At 36.8% G+C, this 23,396-nt stretch overlaps 1 long non-coding RNA gene across 3 annotated transcripts in view; it reads right to left on the bottom strand.

The window, feature by feature from the left end:
* Positions 1-23,396, bottom strand: part of LOC107315680 (uncharacterized) — a 138,606-nt gene that overhangs the window by 112,786 nt on the left and 2,424 nt on the right. For all 3 annotated transcript variants that reach the window (XR_014948519.1, XR_014948518.1, XR_014948521.1), the window contains exon 2: positions 19,634-19,786. This is a non-coding gene — a long non-coding RNA (uncharacterized LOC107315680). The remainder of the gene's footprint in view (positions 1-19,633; positions 19,787-23,396) is intronic.

Genomic DNA, 23,396 nt, shown 5'->3' with positions numbered 1-23,396 from the left:
TCCAACATTAATTTTCATATATATATGCCACAGCTACATAAACAAATAACGTTAGCTACTTCACCTATGGAAGAATAGATGTGCACTAGTAATAGTCCAAAATAGCACCTTTTCTGGCATTTTCTGTAATTCTCTCTGACCTTAGCTTTTCTTAGATTTTCTGTACCGAAATTCAAAATAGCTTTTCAATTCCATCTGCATACGAAGATTCTGGGCTAAGATTATTTCTTCTTATTAGTATCACCATGTTTGTTTGAGAGTGTCGGTAGGAATGCCTCAAGTACTGCTCAGTGCAGCTGTCATGCTTCCATACAGAAGATCTTAGAGGCAACAACTCTCACATACGAAACTTGTGTAGTTTAATATTTCAAAACATCCTATGTCTTTTTTTTTTTTTTTTTTAGCAAAAAATGCTTGAGAGTGTGAAACTATGTGGAATCAAGTGATCGTACTTTCTCCTTTCTTGAGAAAATAGTTCTTTGCATTATTAGTTCCTCTGATAAAATAAAATGTAACTGTGTCTATGTGTAAGAATATTCTTTATACTACAGAAGAGAACCACAACATCAAAATTCGCTTCATACTTAAAAGATGCATGTTCAAAATCCCCATTAGGTTCCTTGAGACAGACCTCCCTTTACTCTTGTTTTCCAAACAGGCTGTTTTGTAGTCATATGGTGTCATATAGCTTTTTGTGAACAGCTACTCATGTGTTACACAACAGACTGTTAGACTTTACTATGCCCTATTCCGCTGTCCTTCGTCCTCTTTGTCCAGACTCTAAAACTAAAAAGTGCAAAGCATATGACTCACATTGTGTTCTGAAATCAATTATGTATTACACTATGTGCTCACATTCATTGGACACATCCTCTCTGACTGGTTTTGTAGAGAAAACGTGGACGTCATCAGCCAAGTAATAAATGGAGATAAGAAATTTTGATTCCAGTGTAGGTGACAGTGTATTAATAAGCACTGAAGTACACAGAGCAAGCCACGCCTGAACTCCAGCATGCCAACCCCAAAGCTTGTTACATGGATTTCAGAAGGAAAACGGCAAAATCTCAGGGAATATGTGCCATTAGGGGAGGAGAAAACTGCAAAGATGAGTATGCAAAAAAAAAACAAAAACAAGCAAACAAAAAGAAACGAAAAAAATGGAAATTGAGCAGACAGAGATTATGTATGTAGCAACTAAAGACTCAGTCTAGTCTAAACCTATGCCAAGTAACAGGCTAACAGGCTGCCTGGTGTGCAAACACAGTTAGCTATCATTTCCTGTGAACCAGTGCCTACATCTGACAAAGCATAAACCCTACATACAGACGAAAGCCTGTTAACAAAACACCACCAAGATGATTTTACTAACAAGTGAAGAGCTACAAACAAGCCTATCATTTTTCAAAACATCTATAAAGCAAAGTTCTATGGGATTCTTAGCATGCTGCGTATTGAAGATTGTATCTCAGAGAAAGGGAAGGTTGTAAAGCTTTGTTGTTGTTTTTCCAGCATTAAGACACACTGTATCACTTCCAGAAATGCAGTCCTAGAGCATGTGATGAAAGTGATGAATTCCATCAACAGAAACATTGAGCATACAAACATAAGGAAAAAACTACAAACTGTTAGTAAATAATTTCAAAGATGAAGTTTGTCCTTATTAAGCAAGATAAAATTCTAAAACTCAAAATCCGTTGTTAAATGGTTTGCAACAAATTAAAGTGTGAAACCAGTGCAGCAGATGCTTTGCAATGTAGTGTTTGCCTGCACATATAGGAAAACCACCTTCCCTCCGTTCTGCTCAAAAGTTACTCCAAAACAGCCTTCGGAAGTAATAATGTTGATCCTTCTGATTCTCAGAACTTCCTTTGAAAACTCCTTATTTTATTTGCTTCTTACTGAGTACACATTTGTATTCCATTAGCAAAATATCTACCTTTCTGATCTGGCAGAGCACTTCCCACAAAGGAATTAAAAGAAAGGATATTGCACACAGGTTTGTGTTAGCCTCTCTGCACAACGATAGCAACACATTCCTGTACTGTCAGTTCACACAAATCGTGCAGGGACTATACAGCCATGTGTTTATTAACACCATACAACTGCATTCCATAAACTGGATTGTCATCCATAAATATGATGCCCAGGAAATCTTAACAAACTGTCAATAGCTGAATTGGGCAGGCCTTCTTATTATCTTTTGTTATGATTTTTATTAGTTTAAAATATATTATTCAATTTGGTGCACTAATAGTATAAACACATACTGCCTATTGATTGAACAGGATAGATAGCATATTGGTAGGCCTAAAAATCTCAAGAATACTATTCCTGTGACATGCCACATTTGCAATGGCTTTTTGATTCATTTATGTGTGCTGCATGCTGTTGAAAAGCAGATTCTTGGACGATGGTGGGTGGAAATCTACGCAAAAATTGTAATATTCCTACTCTTTATTCAGAGGAGATCTTTTAAACAAAAGAGGCTATGGATGTGTACAGAAGACAGTGCATTGTGCTTTTAAGAAGCCACCTGAAACACAGCTACCATCTGTTACAAGTGTACAATTGTTCAGCACTACAAAAGTAAGTGCAGAACGTGATCTAATAGAACAATGATTTACTGTGTTTTGTTTTACTTCATTTGTTTTACTTGAGTAGCAAGAGCAATTAGCTTTTTAGTATAGGATGACCAGCTGTCCTGTCAGTCTGAAAGGATGAAAATTCACCTGTGGTAAAAACAGGAAAAGTACTGTTCGAACTTATTTAATTACATGAAATCATTCCATGATTCATGGGTATAACATCCAAGCTTCATTAGAGTCAAGTCACTCAAATACATTCATCTCTTGATCTCAAATATATAGATGATCCAACACCTAGTTGTTCCCAAAGATACCTGTGAAGTATTTCAGATCACTTTTAAAGTTAAATGTTTGGAAAAACAATAAAATATTGTGAAATGCGAATGATAAGGGTGGTAAGTAACCAAGTGGTTTTCATACAATCTACTTTTACTTCAAACTGGGAATATGGCTTCATCTAAGCAGTTTGAAGGAAGATTGTGTATATGTTACTTGTCTTAAAATACTACTGCTTATATCACATAGTAATGCAGTTAACTTGTTTAAAAAGCATGGTATTTTTGACTCCTCTTCAGCTTGAGAGGCTCAACTATCAGATCCTCCTCAAAATATTCCTAGTTGATTTTGCCTGTACCTTTTCCTTTGTGTACATTCTTGATAAAATCCTATTACAGTGTACATTGCTCCTGACTGTACTCCTTGACTTTTAGACTACTTATTCCATTTGCCATTACTGTTTTTAATTACAAACATGCGCTTCAGACTTTCCTCCTGTTCCTACCAGACACATGTTTATGTCAATAAAACATTTTCTACCCCTGTATTCTAATAAAGGTACAAAAATCCTTCCTCTTACCCATAACTATTTTCTAATAAAACAAATTTAAGATTTCTAGACCTCATTCTTCTTCCTAGACCACTGTCCAGCTTCCCAACAGACAATGTGAGAGAAGGTCTAAGGGGTAGTCCTCTTAGCACTTTATTAAACATCCTTCAGATCTGTCTAACACTTATATATGTGTTCTAATATAACACAATCTTGCTAGTGCTTAAATTTATGAGGATTAGATTACCCACCATAATGCAGCCTTAGAGCAGAGTGTTGCAATTGTGAACTCACAGAAAATAATAAGCTTTTGTTACTGCTTCTTAATCAGACTAATTACTTTCCATTTCAAGCTCCAAACTGAATATTACTTTGCCTGCCTTCAGACAGTCCTAGAACCAGTTTCACTCCTGTTTTCATCCTGTGCGAATCAAAAGAATTTGCTCTTTTCTCAGGTGTTCTTATCATACAATAATCTCAGCACTGATCTTTGACCAAGTGTCCAGACTGAAAGAAAAACCTTCAACAACTCCATAAGAAAAGCAGAGAGAGATGATAAAAAAAAAATAAAATAAAAACCATAGCAAACCTCCATCAAAGAATGGAGTTGATCAATGAATGGATCAAGCAAAATTCCACAGGAAAGAAGAGTTCCAGAACCAACCAATGAAATGAATTCAAGCTGCAGCTGGATATGGTGTTAGAAAACTAACTACTCCACTTCTTCACAAAGCACTGTGCTCCATAGAAGGTGGGGAGGAAAAAAAACAAACAAACAAAACAACAACAACAATAAATAAAACTACAGGATGCTCTTACTGGTTGCACTAAATTCCACAACTATTGTACAATCAAGACTCTTGAAACAGATAAATGCTGACACCCCACTAGTCTCTAGAAAGTGAAGAAAAACTGTCAAGTGAATGCATTTAACTGTTATGTACGTGGATTTGAGCCACTCTAAGAAAAAAAGTGCATTCATACGGAACCAAGACTTTATATTCTTACTTAATAGTTTTACTGACACCACTTTTGATTTATACCTGGTATAGCCATTAAATAACTTGAAATTGATGACAAAGAGCTGTTTCAGAATAAGAAACATCCAATTCATTAAAAAAAAAAGTTTACTAAAGCATAACTTGGTGCTGCCCTCTTTCATCTTTGTCTATATGGATACATAAATAGAGGAAAAAAAGGCAATTGGAAAGTCTATTTCATAACACAATGTTTCATTATTAAGTGATGAAGAAGCATCAACCTCCAAACAAGCTAAACTCTTAGACCCCAAATAGACAAAGCCACCTTTCTTGTGTGTGTAACACTCAAGCTTTTCTTCAAAGTAGATTTCAGGTATAGAAATTAAATCTTTATGCTAGAAATTCTTTTTTTCAGTCAAGAGATGTTGTTTAATCCATGTACAGACTAGTTAACTCAGCTTCTAAAGCCATCAAGTTCTCCTTCTACACAAAACACATATGATAATTTATTTGAAATGTAAGATACTGAACTCGATCTCTTGTCTCTGCAAAATACTGGCCACACTATCAATTTGGAAAAGTAGAAGACCTGCTGATAACATTCTCAGCAAGAACACTCTTTAATCAAATTGTGTGCATGGGAAATTACAGTAAAATCACTGAACATGCAACACTCCATCACTCCTTGCTCTTTTTAAAATTAAATACTTCAAACTAGTGAACATCACAGAATGCATACTTCTGAATATTGCTTAAGAACGTTCTGTGTTTCAGCAAACTTTTTTGGGACCCCAATCTCTTTTGATAGCACCTCTGTTTTTTTTTCTAAATATGTTAAATTGAAGGTGAGAAAAAATAGAAACAGTCCTTTGACAATAATAAGTAACAACCCCAAATGCAGCTGTGATACTGAAAGAGACCCCTCACCTCTGCCTTCCATCCTTTCTCACTATCAACAAATCCCATAACACAATGAGAGATACCACACCACTAACTGTTTTCAGAAGGAATTCCATAGAGCTTTACACACCTATGCTATAGATTTCAATTAGCAGGTTTCCGTTTGAAACCCATGAGAACTGTTTGGTTTTTATTAATCTCCAATAACTACTCATTATTGCACCACATGCATGTTTTTATGGGTTTACAGCATTCCCCAGTAATATTGTGCAAGCAGCCTCTTGAAATCTGACTTCTAAATCAACTTATAATCATTAAGAAATAATTACTCACTTGAAAAATTCAGAAATAATTTGAAAACAATTGTTTTTTTGTTTTTTTGCCACTTTATAGAAATAAGAATGGATAAATTAGTAAAATGGCCTTATTGCAAAGTCATCCTGCTGGGAAGTATTGAGTGCATGTATTCAAAATCTGTATCCCAAAAGAGCAGTGAAATTTTGGAGCAGCAGCCTGGCAGTTTGTCATTCATCTGCAGACTCGTGAATCATTAATCTGAATTTCTGAAAAATCCTCCATTAGAAATGCCTGTCCCTCAGAGACTGAGGAATTCAGAGAAAGTGAGTTCAGGTTAGGAGTAACAGAATGAAGACAGACTGGAAGAACATAGTAAGGTAAAAAAAAAAAAAAATTAAAAATAATTTAAAAAAAAGGCAGAGAAAGACACACTAAAAAGAAAAAAATAAATAAAAAGGAGGGGGAAAAAAAATAAAGACTACTATTGGAACTAAGAACTCAACAGGATGATAAACACTGAATAGGACAAAACTAGTTAGCTTGTCAATGGAAGAAGAAACCAACCTTAGCATAAATAATGTAGTCCTTCCAACAGCTCTTAACACTGATTGTATGGAAACATTGTTTCATTGTGAGGAACCCTTCTAGATACTGAGATAATGAAAGATGAAAAATTAAAACACCGTGTTAGCCTCAGTCAGGCCATGCGTTAACATTTAACTCAACGATTAATGTAAATGCAGCTTTGGAACGTTCCCTGGATGTGTTTAAGAGCCGTTTGGATGTGGTGCTCAGATATATGACTTAGCAGAAGGTTGTTAGAGTTAGGATACTATGGTTAGGCTGTGGTTAGACTTGATCTTTGAGATCTTTTCCAACCTGCGTAATTCTATGATAAGTATGCTAATAAAAAAGGATAGGCTAACACAGTGCATGACTCTCCTCAAGAACTCCCCTTCTATTACCTCTTGTTCTCCCCGAAGGAAAATTCTTCATTTCAGCTATGTTTCTTACAGTTTACCACACTCTTTCCAGTAAAAAATATCCCTCAGAGAAAAACAGCACTATTGATTCCAAATGACTAATTTCTTAATGACTAAATACTATTACTTCAGCAACTGTTGTTTCATTTATGGTACCTGCTACCACAAACATCTTTTACTTCATAGAAGTACCTCAAATTCAAGCTTTCTGAATTAGAACATTAAATAAAAAAAATGCAAGTTTCTGAAAATCCTATGCTCCCACAAATATAAGGAAAGACTATTAAAAAAAAAAAAAAGGGGGGGGGGGGGGGGGGGGATAAAAAGCAAAGATTTAAAGGACACTTTTCTCAGTAAGAGAAGAAAACATTAACTGTTAGTTAGCATTAGTGTAACTTCTGAGCCACAATCCTACACCCTGGTTAAACCCAAAGAGGTGGCTGTGTAAAGATCTGAGAGAACAACTTTCATTTTAAATCAATTTGTTTCTATTAATAATTATTAGGGACTGGGCAGTAACAAAGACAACAGCTGTTTGTGTGTGCTGTTACTAAGACTCAAATTTGCGAGTATCATTTTGATAACAAAAAAAGTAGCAGCTTCTTTTTTACTTCATGTTTTTCAAAGCTATAATTATTCAGATATGAAATTTCTTCTATATCGCTTATATTTCCCCAGCTCAGATCATCCTTGATTTCAGACACTGGAACACAATTTAATTATTATTAAGGGTGTTTTCAAACATTCTTCCTTCTTGATCCAAAATAATCAGATACGGTCATTTCCTTCTAAGTAACCTGTAATGGATTCTGATGTGTGCTTCTGACAGCCTGCAATCTGAAATTATATTTTTCCTTCCATCTAATTAGACAGGAATTTTGGAGCTCTGATCCCTATTGCTGAAATCTCTAAAAATATGATATTCAAATATAATCATTTCCATCCTGATTTGCAGGTAAGCATCTAATAACTGGGATTTTGCCTACCAAACCTTAACCAGGCTATGGGTTACCAAACAAACATCAGATATCAAGCAGTGTAAATTATCAGGGAACTTCATAAAAAAAAAAAAAAGTTCAGAATGATAACCTCTTTCCTACTTTCCAGATATCATTCACTTTTTCTAAATAGTCATTACAGCCACTTTTTACTATGTATATTTTTATTTATTTTTAATTTCATCCCAATATTCCCAAGAATCATAACACATGACTGCAGATCACCCAATAAATTTCTGAGTAGTATTTCATCCTCTGTGCAACCTTCCCTTCTGTGATTTAAAAATGAATATCATTTGCAATAATTGTCCAAACTCTAAACTACATTGTATTTATGGAACTTGAATTCAGTTTACCATTATATGATTAGGGTTTGTTGTCACTAATTGCCCTTAAGAAAACAATCAATCATTTTCTTAAAGAAAGGCCAATTCACCAGACATCATATTGACTTGCTTGTTTGATTTTAGTTCCACATTTATATTTCTAACAACTGCTGTTTCCTCTGATAATGTCAACCATTGACTTGGGAGGCACCATGGTTACCTTTTGATGCCTTCTTCAAAAACAATATCCTCTGACTTCAGCTGATACAATTTTTGTCCAAATCTATGGGTGTTTTTTTTCGTTTTTTTTTTTTTTTTAGAAAGCATATTGACAGAACCCATTTTCAGACTTTATTGTCTCATAATTCACAAATACTGACTTATGAATGTTGTTTAATGGAAATATCTTCCAGCACAGTGGTCTCAAAGATTAATATTTCTAAACCACAAAAAAACTTAGAAAATGAATGCTTTTCTTTCTTTAGTGGGTATTTTTTCCTTTACCAGATTTTACTACTATGACCAAAGTAACCACTACAATCCTTCTTTCCTACAATTTTCTTTCCACACATTTTGCAGCAATTCTAAAGATATTTGTCACCAATATAAAACATATATCTTTGTCATCAATAGAAAATATTCACAACTCTACATTTAATCAGGTCTAAATAGCCTTCATTTTAACACCAATTGATTAGCCATGCTGTTCTAATATTTTAACTTCCTTTCTTAAGATTTTCTGTCTCAACTACAAGCTAAGGCATTGTTGTAAGTACTCAATTTGAGGATCAAGAGGTATTCAAAACAACTCAAACCTAGAGACTGGGTTAAAAAGCATGCCTTCAAATCAATGCATTACGTCTCATAGATACTTATTCACTATATCAATCACACTACCGAATAGGATTTGTACCAAAATCCTTTGAAAACAGATTTTGCTTATTGATTTTTTTTAAACTCCTTTCACAGTACTTAAGTGGTAAAGCAGCACTACACTAATTCCCAGTTTTACTACTGCTAACATTCCATTCAGTATTCACCACAACACTACAAACTTTAAGTTTCAGCAAATCTAGCTCTTCCCATGCTTTCATATTACTGCCTCCTGACAATGTCGTCTTAAAATTATAGCTCTCTACCACTTGTCAGCCTCTTCTGCACTATAGCTAGGGAGCCAGAATGAGGAATGTTATCTTCTCTACTACTGCATACAACTATGCAGTATGTCTCCAAGACTTTTTTAAAAGAAACATAAGCTGCAAACACTGCTGTGTAGGTGGTTGAGGGCATCTTTTGGACTACATAAACTCTGAGTACTAAAAAGCTGACTCACACATACCCTTGGGCTCAATTTCTAACTACACCATGGCACTCTACGGACATTCCACAAGCAGCTAAGGTAACTATCTTGGAGGTCACCTTGAAATGGACCATTCACAGTGTCTTTAATGAGATTATGATAATCTGATACATATAAAGGTTTCTAAAGCTTTTAAATAGAAAGGTCTCACAGTATATAATGAAAAATCCTCACTTCTAGTCTTGAATTTTAGAGTTTTCTGTCCTCTAGTTGATTTCATTACTTCAAACTCACTGAATAACTGACTACAAATTTTATAGATTGGCTCCCAGACTGTACCCTTTGCACGGAGTATATATATACTCTGATCATAGCAGGTCCTCTCTTCTTTTTGTTCACATTTTTAACAGAGCCCTGCCAAAACACTTTATTTCATTTTACATACTTCCTAATTCATGGTGATAACATTTCAGAACTCATTACAACTCTATTTTCCTTAAAAGACAATGTCAGTTACTAAGAAATCCCTCCCAGTATCATCACATAGATGAGAACTCCAGAATGACAGTGCAGAAAGCAAAATAATATATTTCCAACTCAAACAAAGGAGACAAGGTTAAAAATGAAAAGAAAAGAAAAAAAAAGTAAAAAAGTAAATATGCTATGATCCATCAGAATTGGCTGTAGGGATTACTGGGAAATTAAATAAATACTAAGTAATTAAAATCTGTAATATTTCCTTCACAGCACATGCTATCTTACATACTAAGAATAAAAGGCAATATTGTATATTTACAAGTCAAATTTATTTAAAGTGACAGAGACAAGAAACTAATCCTTCCACTAGGAAATTTACAAAAAGAAATGTTCAGGTATAGAAGATGAATGCGCAATGAAAATTAGTATTCTTTCACCACATTTTTTGATTGTATGTGTAGCTGAGGGAGACAGAGATGAGAAACAGAATGAGAAAGCACATGCATGTTTGTGACAGTGAGCAAAAGCACACGTGCATGAGACAAACTCACCTCATAGCATGGAAAGGATAGGAGGGCATTATTAAACACCGTCTACAATAAATTTTATCTCACAGGTGTGTGAATCAGGTAGGTTGATCACAGTGACAAAAAGACTATCTTGCTTTAGCACTAATTTACATTCTAGTCGTCAGTCAGTTAAAGCAGCCAGGAAAAGAAAGCCATGGTACACGAGCCCAATTTAAAACAAACAAGTCACCATAAGAGCTAAATCCTACATCACTTACAAGGACTTCTGTTAAAGGAAAATAAAAATACATGAAAGACTACACCAGAACCATTTACCCTTCAAAGAGAAAACTTATTCAGTAGTTCACCAACAAAACTTGCAGTCTGCAGTAAGGTTTTAGAAGCCAGCTATTCTTACTCTTCACTGTCCTCCCTGCTTCAGTATTAAATATGGCTGCCACAGCACCTTCTCCTCTCTTTCAAAGCAAAAAATGCAGTTTATACAGTAATTACAGATGACTCAAATGAGAACAAGTTTTCTATAATTTTGCATCTATTTTTTCTCCAGTTATTAAAAAAAGCAGGCATTCTTAACCCCATTAAATACAACATTTCACAAAGTACATGAAGAACTAGCTACCAACCAAGCAATTTACTACACAGAGGTTGTAATTCACTGTGCAGTGTAGAGTGGGACAATCACTTCTCTAAACTGGCTAGCAATGCCATGCTTCACGCACCCCAGGATACAGCTGGCCTTCCTGGCTGGAAGGCATCTTTAAAGACCATCTAGTCCAACTTCTCTGCAATGGAAAAGGATGATGGCCTCTAGATCAGGATGCTAAGAGTTCTGTGTCAGACAGGACAGGACATCTCCAACACTGGGGTATCCACCACCTGTTTGGGAAACCTTTTCCAGTGTTTCACTACATTTACTGTAAAAGGTTTTTTCTTTGAATCCAATCTAAACCTCCCCTCTTTTAGTCTGAAACCGTATCTCCTTGTCCTTTCATAGCATATCCTGCTAAAGAGTGTCCTTTCCTTCCTTTCACGCCAACTATACCTATGATGGTACTCACCCCATGTGCCTAGAAGGATTTAACAGCCAGCCAGTTCACTACTGCTACTCTTGTTAAAAGAATGCTCCAAATTAGACCAAAGTATCTGTTTTCTATACCTCACATTTAGTCTGTTATAATTCACCCTTCTTACTTTCACATGTTGTACAAGAACAAAATTACGCAAAACAATTTAAACACAGCCAGGCAGATCCAATCAGATTTTTCCCCATCTGAAGTCCACGATAATCAAGGATGCAGAGCTAGAACCTCAGGGTACAAAAGCAAATTACCTATAGATATATGCATGAGCTGCTCCACTCTGAGGAGCTGAAGTGACATTATTTAAAAATCTTTTTGGCAAGGTGAAAAAAAAAAAAAAAAAAGAATGGATGAGGTCCTTGGGACATAACCTGAAACACATTTGAAATATAAGATTTTATAATGTCATTATTACAGTTTCTAGCAAGATTCTTAACTGATCTCATCTGATGTCTTCTGTTTCTCTCTCAACAAAATCTGATTCCCACAGCCCTTTGAAAAGTTAACTGCTTTTCTTGATAGGTGATTCTTTTTTACCATTTAGCAAGGCAGGAAACAATAGCTATTTATCTGCATTAGTATTGCATACCAGTATGAACATGCAAGGTAGCAACTGCAACATAGGAAAAAGCTGACATGCTCTTTCCCCCCAGTTGCTGTAATCTCCTTTAGAATGAACGGCAGTGGTCACCACAAGACAACACACCCAACATCATCACTTTTTCAGATTTAAGAAAAACGTCTTGTGAGGTACTCTATTACAGAAACTACCTGGAAAGTTCTGAATTTATTTATTATTCCAAAATTATATACATACAACAATTTAACTACAAAATGTTGTATATACTTCAACTGTATAGTAAAATTATAGAGCATGCCTATAAAAGAGAATTCTATTAAATCATAAAAATATATAGGAATCAAATGATGAGCACAGCTCAATTTGCATGTAACCAGTTTCTAACATTTGAAAACCTCAGTGTAAGTAAAAACAATTTCCCTCCTACATAAGGAAGTTTTCGTATGCTTTATTTTTTGAAATTCCACACTTCTACAATTTAATTCCAACACGGAATGGATAGCTAATACGGCATTCATAAATGTATCCTCTGCTGAGGAGTTCCAAATAATTTTCTTTCTTAGACCAGCACAAAGCCAGCAGGAAAGGTTCCTGTCAAAGGCATACAATCGTATCACAGATAGAAGCTGACGGATTGATAGGCACCTCATGCAATGCCTCCTTAATTTTTACTACCTCCATAAAATGTTGCAAACTTCTGTGTTCATTTTAAGAGCACTAAGCAAAATGATTTATACCTCATATTCCTGTACAGAAGGAGAAAGTCATATTTATGTCATTAAGAAAAGTAGAAACGGTATGTAGTTTTCATTACTAGCAATAGCGTTTGCCTTGAAATCACTGTAATTCCAGGCTTATCTGAAGAAATTAAACATTAGCAAAGAAGTGTTCACTAGCATCTAGTCTGATGGAGCACCTCCACTATGAGGACAGGCTGAGAGAGCTGGAGCTCTTCATCTTGGAGTAAAGCAGGCTGCTAGGAGGACTTTGTAGTGGCCTTCCAGTACCCAAAAGGGGTCTACAGGAAAGGTGGGGAGGGACTTTTTATAAGAGTATGAAGAAACAGGATGAGGGGTTCTAAACTGGAAGATTTAGACTAGATATTAAGATGAAATTCCTTATTGTGAGGGCAGCAAGACACTGGAACAGACTGCCTAGAGAGGCTGTGGATGCCCCCATTCTAGAAGCATTAAAGTCAAGCCACAGCAACCTGGGGTAGAGGAAGATGTCCCTGCCTATAGCAGTGGGGTTGCTACTAGATGATCTTAAAGGTCCATTCCAACCCAAACCATTCTGTGATTCTATGATCTGGGCAGACCATATACTACTTGCTTCAAAATATCTCTTCCAGCAGAGTAAGAGACCTGTCTATCCTAGCAACACAAAGAATAAACAAATAGTCTTTGTAATTTTACCAAAGCTGAGACGGTATCTACACTATGTAAGTATTATGAGATAACTGCAGCATGTGTGCCTGTGTGCATACATGTAAACACACACACACAGGCAACTTTTAATTTCCCTATTACAATTCCCCTTTTGACAGTAATAATACTCAACTCTGATTGCTTTCACAGAAATTTCTGTTACATACTGAGATGCTGGATGACAGAATATAAAAATTTAAGACATCTTTTACCTCTCTTCAGACCAGCTACCCATGCCCTCAGGTCTCCAGCAGAACTACCACAGTCACCTGGAGTCCCCAGGTTTCTTCCAAGAACAAGCTTTCAATAGATACAGATGATGAAGTCAGATGGTGACCCTCCAACCAGGAAATTGTGCTTCAATTTCTTCATTTCCTTCCACTCACTCTTAAAATTTATCAGAGCCTGTTCTGCAAAGTGCTCATTTCTCCAGTTTATTAGGATACTGATACACAAAGTTAGATCATTAGAGCTGTTCATAAAAAGACTAACAGAAAAAAAGGGAGACAATGCACAATTTTCTCCCTCTGAAGCAGCACAGAATGTCTGTCTTAAAACAATACTTTCATGAACTCCACTAACCTTTTGGAGCATACAGGACCATTTAATACAAAACATGAATTCAAGTAATATCACATAAATTTAACTATCAGCTAGAAATGCAGCCTCTGTTAACACATATATCAGCATTTAACTGCATTATCAGAGGTGCCTCAGATTTACCATTAATGTCAACTACTGCAAGGAGGAAGCTCCCACTCCTGCAAGAATCAGAAGTTTCCACACATTAAGTAATCCTCTGCTATTACTGTGAAACTAATCTGGGGCCAGCTCAGTGATCTATACCCCTTTGACCATTAATAAAGCATATACTCCATTATTATTCCAGCAGCTCAAGTTACAAAAAACTGTGAACTTGTTGAATTAGACAGGTCGTGACACTATTAAAGAAAAAGAGCATAACAGGAACAAAGAGTTACAGCATGCATTGCAGAAATTTTCACCTGTACACTTTCTTTACACTTTCTTGCCTAGAGCAGAAAGTAAAACATGGTGGTCATAATGTTCAAAAGTTCAAAAAGCAGACAAAATTAGACCTGACTTCATTTCACCATTCAAAGAATCCCTCTGATTGCCAGAGACTGGAAAAGAGTACAGATTCAACTGCTTGTTTGGTAGGCCATTTGTTCTGAATGAGAAGATGATCCACAGCTCAACAAGAATGAATATTAAAGGAAATCTTATGCTTCCCTCTAATGCTTAGGGACAAACTTGAAAGATTAGCCTGCTGGCATGGGAATTTGGGCTAGGAAATACTTCTCTATATTGAGTCAAAAATAAAAATAAATAAAAGACATTTCCATAGATATGAGAACCTGCATAAGAACTTGCAACCTAGTGTTTCTGTGTTAGTGGCTCTGATCACTGTTCAGACCTTTTGAGTGATGAATCTTCACCTGATATATGTGAGGAGGAAGAATATTGTTTTTATTCATTACTAAAATATTTCTGCAGGTAACATGCATGTGCTCTTAGGAGTATTACTTCAGAACACAGAATCCAGGTCCCCTCACAGTACTAAAGGTACCATATAAACGCAAGGCAAAAGAAATCCATGTTCCTTTCACTTTAATGCACTTAACATCCTAGCTATTTCCAGCATTGATTAAGTTTTAATTTCTAATTGCACCATAGCTACAGCAACAGGTCCTTCTACTGAACAGATCGTGCATGCAAAATCATTTTTTTCTGTTGGTATGGCTAGCAGAAGGTCCTAATTTCCCAGCTACCATAAACTAAGCCAGCAAAAGCACTAGTCAGCACAGCTGCATCTAAAGTAGGAATCTGCTGATGCTGTACAGTTTATTCATAATTCCTCAGTGATGTTGCTATGGGAACTTCTGTAGTGGGAGTTGCTTATATATGATCCAAGTTTCAGAAGAAGAACAAATTAAAGAAACCAAGAATAACCTGAAACCATACCAACACATTGTGCCTCATTTGCCGTCCCTCCTGGAGAATCCCAGTGGAGGTGATGCACCAGTTCTTATCATCAGTAACCAGGCAAGATGAGCATCATAGCACTGATTCATAACATGCTTACTGTTCTTAACTGTGGAACTTTCCTTGAGGTTTTAATGTTTAAAACCAAGCAGATCCTACCCAGCTACATATATAAGTCTTCCTGTAAATATCCTTTTCACCTCCTTCACCGATTGCCTGTGGACAATCTGCAAGTTCGATCAGACAAGTACCTACACCTTGTGGTATTATTCATCACACTTCTAAAAAACAGCCAAATCACAGAATCACTGATGTGGGAAAGGTCCTCTAGAGACTGTCTAGACCAACTTCCTCACTCAAAGCAGGTTCAGCTAGATCTGACCGCTCAGGGCCGTGTCCAATTAGTATCTTCCAAGGATTTGTGGAAGTGAACCTTCCTGCTGGAGCCTGCAATCAGGAAGGCACTGGCAACCTCAGCCTCTTCCATATGATATATCATCAGATCCCCTGTCCTATTCAGCAGAGGCCTCACATCCTCCTTAGTCTTCCCTGTTGCTTCTAGTATACTCGTAGAAACTCTTTTGGTTGCCCTTCATGTCTTTTATCAGATTCACTCAAATCTCTGGCTTTCTTAACCTTATCCTTGTGTGTTCAAACAGTGCCTTTGTATTTCCCCTGGGTGGTATATCACTGCTTCATCCTCCCACGCTTCCTCTGCTCATGCTTAAACTTTCACAGAAACATCTTATCCATTCAGATAGGCCTTTCTCCACTTTTTTTCAATACCTTAAATGTTAGCATGGTTTATTCGTGAGGTTGGAGAAGGCGATTCTTTTTAAAGAACAGCTTTCCCAGAACTCTCTTCTTTCCAAGAAAGTCTCCCATGGGATTGTTCCAAGCAGACCTCTCGATAGACCAGACCCTGCTCTCTTGAGATCCAGGGTTGCGATCCTGCTATTTGTCTTGCTCCCTCCTCTGAAAATTCTTAAATCCACCACCTTTTCATGTTTTTTGCAGTGAACATAACATCTCCTAACACTCAAATCAGTTCTTACTTATTTGTAAGAATAAGGACCAGAAAAGCTCCACCCCCTGCCAGATGTTTAACTGCTTGTGTTAGGAGCTTATCAAGAACGCACTCTAGAAAACAGCAGTATATGTCTTGGGTTATCATGCTCTTCCAGAAGATGGCAAGAGGGCTGACATTCCATGCAAGGACCACCAGCTTCTTCCAGCTAAGGAGAACTTCAGATCCTACATTTTCTCAGCCAAGCGGTTAAGTGTAAACACCCATCATGACATCAGTCACACTGGTTTATCCTATAATCCTCATCCATTAACTCTCAATTGAGGGAGTGCTTCATATATTCCAGCCACCATTCTCCCACCATGAGATCAACATCCCCTGCTCACCTTCCTGATCCACCCTTTCCAGAATAGGCTGTATCTTCATACTGTGGCACTCCAGCCACATGGGCAACTATATCCCAACTACGCAATTTAACTGCACACAGATTTCTAATTCCTTATGTTTAATCTCAGTGCTGACTGTGCAAACACTTCAGAGGTACTTTGTTGGAGGAAACAGGCCAAGAAGAGGTAGCAGGAAAGTGATAAATGACAATGTGATTATCAAAATGATTACAAATGCTTCTGAAATGCAACTGAAATGTACATTTTAGTATTGCTCTAAAATCACTGAAATAAGAGCAAAACAAAAGGTACGCATTTGGTACAACAGCCCATGGCCCTAGTCCCAGAAAACAAGAACTGCTGGAATGCTACCAGAAATACCAAATTGCACAGAAACAGTAACGCAGGTCTGCTTACACCACAAAGAAAGCCAGACAGATTAAGAAACTATGTAATATGCATATTGAGTGCCCCTGCACCACACAGTCCGCATTGGCTGTAGCATATGCTTCAAATTATCCCACAGACATTGTAGTAAAATGGTATCTAGGAAAAAACTCCATTCTGGAGTCTTCCCTTCCTGAACTACCTTGAGTAGGAAGTACATGAGTACAGCTATATGCTAATCACTGCTTGTTTCAGGGAAACCAAATGGCACATGAAGGAACCTTTTTATGAAAAGTCAAACATACTTATGTATGAGAAGCTGTAGTCAGTAAGCATTTATGCTTTACCTTCCTGTTATTAATGCTGGCAAAGAACAGTGCTCAGCCTCTGCTCTTCTCCAGTGTATTTCTGTTTCAATATACATATCAATATTAATTTCTCCTGCTGAGTTACTGTCATATCTAATGAGCAAACACATGATATGTGACATGTCTTTTTATGCTCCTGATTTTTTACATTATCTCTAATTAATTCAGATCACTAATAATAGATTTTAAAGTGGTCACAAAAAGTCATATGCTTTAATACTGCACAGAACTTATTCTATGCACAAAACCGCATACCTTATCTCATTCCCTGTCACAAACGATAGTTGCCCAATTGTTAATCTTTTCACTTAGAAATCCCACCAATAACTAATGGAGCTGAACATGATATATATATATGTATCATGTCCTGAAGACTTATAAAATGAAACAAAGCACAGAATTTCACAACCACATGACATCTGTTATACAGATTTATTTCAAATCAGCCTATCATCCCATGGTCTGAATACTCATTTGAGTTTCTGTGCATCAGCATACTTCTGAGATGTGTCCACCAATTCTATCTAGTACAAAAGGAACTCAATCTACATCTTATTTTATAATGTGAACCAAAGCACACTAAAGTGTTGCAATCAAATGTGATTCGAAGGTATGCTCCTGATTCAAAGCAAAGCACAAAGGGAGATGCACCCGATAAAGTCACTGAGAGCCCTGTCATTCCCTTCAGCGAGAAACAACTTGGTTCATTTCCCTGTCACTCTGATTTTATTTCCCTCTCATCTTTCAGCCTAGCTTTAGTAATACATGAAGAGGAGAATCAATAAATGCAACCGAAGAGCAGTTTACTAAATACAGGAAAACTATGCCAATGTGATTTTTTAATTATTATTATTCACATTTACTCAGATTTTCTTAGAATTAAAGCAATGGGATACAGTTGGTATAGAAATAGATGTGTGTTCATAAATGCGTTTCACGGGCAGAATGTCAAGCCCCAGCAGACACGAAAGCAATATGGTTCTGCAATGACTGAACAGTTTTTCCACATTCACTAAGTTGTATATCAGAGCTTTAAAGAGCACATCAGTGATGGCAAGGTGACATATATACATCAGATCTTTAATGTCCTTTTGTCCAAAGTACTTTCCTCAAACATACTTCTCCTCACTCTTGCTGGTACATAGGGGAACGAAACACAAGGCAGTATAGTGCAGTCCATAAACTGAACATGGAAAGTTACTGCAGAAATGGCTGTTTAACAACCTTATACCCAGAAATTATAAAATATTCCTTTTGTATTATCTAATCCATAATCTTGTGTGGGAGGAGAAACTCCTTTACACAATACATACATTTCATTCTTCTAAAAAGCATTTATCTTGTCACTTATTCACATAAAAAATGATTAGGTGTTTTTGTATACTTACTCTGCTGCATGGAGCTGACGTGAAATTCAGACATACGTTGCAAAGATGGTATTTATAACATTAAATTAAGCCACTTAATAGCACTTAATAATGTCATAAAACATGTCATAAACCCTGTTCAGATTACATAGATAAAACAAATCTTCTAACATGGTCAATCCTCATACACTTTAAGTCACACCTTTTCTATAGAAGAGCCTAGATATCACCTCTAATACTGTGTGCTGAAGCCATAGGAAATGCTAATGCTTCTGCCAAACCAAAGGATGCATCCAGCCTACTTACCCTTTCAGAAAGCATACTTGTCATTTGCAGCCTTCAGCAGGTTTGGGAGAACAGGTTAAAATGAAAAGCCTTCTTTTTGTTCCAGTTTTTAATAGATGTATCACCAACTTATGCTGTGAAAATCTTCCTGTCATTCTTGCTTTCTATGACACCAGAACCATAGCCTCTTTAACTGATTAGAATATACACAAGACCTTTTTTGTTTCTCAAGAAAGGGGGACTTCCAAGGGTAACAACCATGCACAACAAAGCTTTACAAAACTGTAAAGTTTATAGGGAAAAAGAGACTACAGCAAACGTGCACCATAGGCTTCCTATTTTCTATGGTTAGCATACAGACTGCAATATCACTAGTACCTTCTCCCCAACTCTCCTACAAGATGCAGAGATCTGTGTAGCTCATCAGGTTAACCGCTTATTTAGCCTCCACCCTGCAGTTTTCCTAATACATACATTTGTCTGAGTTACACTGTCTGACAGACATTCTCGGAATCACATACCTTTAAGATGCTCTTCTCAGTATGCTCCGCAGAGACTTTGCATCACCGAGAAAGGATAAGGCTTCAAGCACAACAGAATCCTTGTGTTGAAAACTGCTACAGTTAGCATAGATGTCACTTGATTTCCTGTCTTCCTTTCTAGAGGTGGTAGGCCTAAAAGATAGGGTAAAAAATTGTAGTGACTAAAAACACAATTCAAACAGCAGAGGGACCACATGCACAGCACACCTCTGCAAGCCCCAGCCACAGGAATCCTTGGCCCATTAGCTCTGTAGCAACCTCATCATATTCCCTAGGACAGAGGAGAAATGAACCTTTAATTATAGACCCCCATTCACGTTCAGTAATTGAGGAGCACTTCTTCCTGCCTTTGCTGTTTGCCCACACTGCTCCTGCCACTACTGAATGGCTATTTTTGTCTTTTTGAAGCTCTCTCACCTATATCACACAACTGCTGCCCACACTGTCTCTCACAGCAGCTGTTTCTAACTGGCTGCTTAGTCACAGCTGGAAGAAATAATTAGGTCCCACATTAAGCTAATTCAGCTGCTGCTGAACATAAAGCATACATTTTATCACTTTCATCCTGCAAGAATTATTGGTAGATCTTATGCAAAACACATGGAGGATCTGTGAAATACCTAGCCAAATTCTGCTAAGGTATTCTGCAGTTTTTCATTAGTAGAAAATGAGAAGAAATTTTGGTCTCGTTCCTACAGTAGTCTGGAATTAGACTGAGTTTTCTCTTTCAAATCCTTGCATACATCACACTTAGAAAACCATGTCTTTAGGTGCATGTAGGTGTCTTGAATTTTCCCTGCAAGAATGAATGCACATACAGTTCCCCTGATGCACCTACATGGATTTCTAGTAGTGACTACAAAAACAAAACATGGCCAACAACAAAACCGATCATGTAACACGCAAGTGTGCCCAAGAATGCCTGGGAAAAAAACTAAAAGAGATTAATTTCTACAAACAGCTGAAGTCTACATTGTGTATTTAAGCAAAGTTGTAGCATTTAACCACAGCATAACTATGAGAACCTCTTTTAAGAAAATGGCTTAGGGATGCTAAAAGGTTTTTTTTGTTGTTTTTTTGGGGGTTTTTTTTGGTTTTTTTTCCACAACTTCAGGCAGAAGCTGCACTCTATTTCCTTAAAAATCACAAGATGAATTTGCATTCTTCCAGTGCTCAGCCAAGGAAAATTTCATTAAGAATGCAGAACTGTAAGAATGCAAATCATGCACTGCAGTGGTTTTGCTGAGATCTTCCTATTTATAATTATGATGAATGCCTTCTTAAAATTATTCTGATATATGTATGTACGTCATTATGGATGGTTGCTTTTGTAAATAGTTATTGAAACGCCATATCCAGTTTAACATTCAACCTGCCAGGACTCATCTCTAAGAATAGATGATACGTTACAGAAACAACTGAACAAACCTAATCCAGATTACACACCTGCTTTCAGGCAGCATGTGCTTCTGCCAGCCTCTTCTAGAGCTGCTGGGGCAGCTGGGATCGTTTTTGCCAGTGCTCACAAAGTAGAAGACTTTGCAGTGTTTTGAAGACTATCAGAGACAAACATGTTTTCAACAGTGCCCTGGAAGGAAAAGGTTGAATAATAATGTTTTCACTTTCTTTGTCACTAACAGCAATATTGATTTAGAAGTGAACTTCAGAACTTGCAGAATGTATCCACATTATCAGAACTGCCCTAGCAGTCTAAGGGCTCCCTGCAGAAGGTATTATGAGCAGCAAATTACACAATACTGCATAATACTGACATTTTAATCCAAGTATGACTCTTAAAGGACAGACAGATGGACTATAGGATATGTTGATTCATATCTGCCTCTAATTTACTCAACAAGCAATTCTTAATATGGTGGGCCAAGACTTAAGAGGACACCACAAACCTCTGCTGTTTTTTTCCCCTCCAGCCCAAGAGGACTTCTCCCTGTTAACTAAGTTGTTGAGGCCAATCCAAAATACTCTTGAAATCACAGTGCAACAAGACTAAAACCAGACATAAAAAACCCTATATGCAATCCTGCTCAGTTGTGCTGGAAATAACAGTGCATGAGTTGAAAATCTTATTTTTTAATATTAAAGCAAGTACATATTTGTAGAACTGCAGGATAACAAATGTAACCAGATCTTCCAGAAAGAGAGAATAAGAATTAAAAAAGCAGTTATTTATTTATAAAGAAAACATTGTACTACAAACCACAGTTGTCAGAAAAGAAAAAAGCAAGTTCCTATGAACTTCTGACATAGAGAATCATCTGCTGAAATCTGGATGTTTTTAATCTGACATAATTTTTGCATGAAAGAATTACATTTTTTTCTGATTCAGAATAGCTGAATAAACCAAGATCACCATTTGCAAACAACAATAGGTATTCGTCAGAACCTGAAACCAAAACACTACAAATAATTAACAGAAATGACCTGAAATAGAAAACACCCAAAAATCCTTTGAAGACACTGTCAGAAATCCTTCAGACAATACCTCTGGATTAGAGTACAGATAATTCTACTGAGAAAAGCACCCAGGACATTACGTATTTATTTTGGTGCTTTTAGAAAAACTTAAAAGAAGTTGAGGATAACAAAGTGATGTTACACAAAAACGTATGGTTATTAAAACCCTCTTTCTATCCTCATCTCAGAGGAACTTTCCAAATCACACTGTCAAAGGTACGATGATTTTCTGCACCCATAGGAAGAGAAAGCATCTTTTTCATGAGCGACATTCAGCATGAAAAAGCACATAAAAGAACTCTAGAGATGAAAGATGTTGTGCTGCTATTTTCTTCACTATAACGAAGTACAAGGAATTTGTAACAGTAGCCAAATGAACCACAGTACCACAAACTAGCACAAAGAAGCCACTGGAAGGAAAACATTCAACGATATCACCTACCTTGAAGACTACAATTAGTACTTCAGGCTGGTCAAAACCCTACACTTTTTCAAACAACACCCCCTGTTAAATGCCAAATTCCTTGTCAAGGGCTTTCCAATGATAACAATCTACTAAAAAAGAAAAAAAAAAAAAAAAGAAAAAGAAAAAACAAAACAAAGAAAAAAAACCTATCAGAGGTGCTGTATAGTTGGAATAATGCAAGAGTACACTGTAACTACAGAGTAAATAGCCAAAGGATACCTAAGAAAAGACTCACCAGTGCTGAGGCTTTCAGTGGAGATGGATGCTCACCAACATTGAGGCTCATCACAAAAAAATCCACAAAGGAGCAATCTCCAGAAAGAGATGCTACCTTAATGGTGGTCAGCTATTAAATGAGAGGTGGAGAGGTGGAGTCAAGCTCTACCCCTTCAGGAGCACAGCTCAATTACCTTCACCTGTGCTCCCACAGCTGACTCATCACTTGCCTCAGATGATCAATCAAAGGCTGTAATCAACTGTTTCCCTTACAGGTGCCCACATATGCTCAAATACACATTGAGCATACTGAGTAACTTATCTCCTGGATGAGATCAAAAACACTCATGTAAAATACTTCATACTATCTTCAGTGACTGTAAATTCATAAAGAAGTTAGAAGCTCTAAACCATCATCATCAACAGGGCAGCTGTTACATACAGCCAATTAACTTGTAACTACCGCCTAATTGTAGTTTCACTCATTTCCTCCCAGATAAGATGTGGATTTATTCAACACAGTATCAGAAGAACTGTACCAACATGTTCAAAAAGCATCAAAAGCAAATTTGAAATTAAGCAATAGAA

Source organism: Coturnix japonica, chromosome 8 (genome assembly GCF_054131305.1).
Source record: "Coturnix japonica strain WE chromosome 8, WE-NBRP24, whole genome shotgun sequence".
In the NCBI taxonomy this organism is placed as follows: Eukaryota; Metazoa; Chordata; class Aves; order Galliformes; family Phasianidae; genus Coturnix; species Coturnix japonica.
Note: the sequence above shows the minus strand (reverse complement) of the source record. Positions and strands in the feature narration are given on the sequence as shown.